The sequence below is a fragment of the Cynara cardunculus genome, unplaced genomic scaffold (assembly GCF_001531365.2).
Source record: "Cynara cardunculus var. scolymus isolate 2C unplaced genomic scaffold, CcrdV1 Un_Scaffold_12447, whole genome shotgun sequence".
NCBI lineage: Eukaryota > Viridiplantae > Streptophyta > Magnoliopsida > Asterales > Asteraceae > Cynara > Cynara cardunculus.
In genome coordinates this window covers 1-1500 of record NW_020207652.1, presented here as the reverse complement: position 1 = coordinate 1500, position 1500 = coordinate 1, and the positions used below count along the sequence as shown (strand labels likewise).

The 1500-nt window shown below is 38.0% G+C and overlaps 1 long non-coding RNA gene across 1 annotated transcript; it reads right to left on the bottom strand.

The window, feature by feature from the left end:
* Nucleotides 1-1189, bottom strand: LOC112505583. Its single transcript, XR_003068419.1, has 3 exons — nucleotides 889-1189; nucleotides 698-808; nucleotides 1-37 (listed from the first exon to the last, which is right to left on the bottom strand). It is a non-coding gene; the product is annotated as an uncharacterized LOC112505583 (long non-coding RNA).
* Nucleotides 1190-1500: the final 311 nt, after the last annotated feature.

Genomic DNA, 1500 nt, shown 5'->3' with positions numbered 1-1500 from the left:
ATTCATCCAAGTCTTCAATAGAGGTATGAGGGTGAACCTGCAAGAAGCAGAACCACCATTTCTGTAAACCAAACCAAACAAACCCATATATCCCACATAGAGTATGGACTAAGAGGGTACGATGTACGATAGACCTGACCTCTACCCCAAAGAGTAGAGAGGTTGTTTTCGTAAAAAACCACCACTCGTGCAAGTATAAACCAAACGAACCCAATATGGGGGATCTGAGAAGCTGTCTGTGTGAACTAATCTCTGTATAGATGGGGAAGTTTTTGTTTGGGAAGGTTTTTTTATACATGGGAGGATCGTGTTTTTTAATTGGGAGGGGCAGGTTAGTAAAAACTTGGCTTTCTACATAAGGCTCTCCCCTAGAAGCTTACTGAGTAAGCCACTTCCTATAGCTGACCGAATAGGCTGCGAGTCCCATTAAGCTGCTAACAAACAGGCCCAAAAATATATGCAGACCTGACCTCTACCCTGAAGAATAGAGAGGTGAGTAGAGAGGTTCCCGTAAAAACCACAACTTGTGTAAATATAAACCAAACGAACACAATATATCCCACCGAGAGGTGGTGTATGCAGATTGACGTCTACTGTAAAATTAGAGCAGCTGTTTCTGTTAAGACACTGGTTTGTGAAAAGTGTCCAATAAAATTTGGAAGATCATAAAGAGTTTATATCAAATCATAGTTCTTACCAGACCACCTCTATTTGAAAATGCACAGTAGCTGCCCACGAGAATATTACCAGCAATTGTCTGCCTGAAAACTTCAACACCTAGAACGTCGGCTATCATTTCCTCAGTTTCCTGATTAAAGAAACAAATTCTTTTTTAAGCATTGAAATTTTAGATTAAGATTGGCATAGAAACATAAAATTGATGTTTACCCTATCAAGATCAGTATGGGTAAGGGCAACATGGTCATTGCATGCTATGCAATTTCCAAGGGCAGATAGTCTCTCATCAATGCGCTGAACGACAACTGCATCAGGCAGACTGTTCCTCAAGTGTTGAAGCTCTAAAAGGAAACAGGCATATATAATCAGTACTTGTTAAATTAAGTTGAATTTCAACCAGCCAGAGAATTCAGACAAGAAATATAAGATCACCTTCGAATTAGAGATGAAAATTTAGAGACCTAACGTAACCCAAATGAAATAGGCCGAGTATGTCCAATCCAGTAAGTACAGAGTGTGCGAAAAGAAATGAAAAGGCTTGCGCAAAAGAATTGTGAAAATAGAAAATAAGAACTTGAAAAAAAAAACCAACAACATTCAATCAAATGACCTCCTACTTAGCTTGCTTTATGTTTTTGCTACTGTTTAAAGACCTAATATCAAAAGAGTGAAACTAAGCAATTTCTGTTGAGCATGTCTTGATCCTTTTGCCAATATACTTGCCTAGGGGTTTTCATGTTTATCAAGCATGCTACAAAGGATTTACAGTTTCTATATTTCATATATATATATATATATATATGTGTGTGTGTGTGTGTGTGT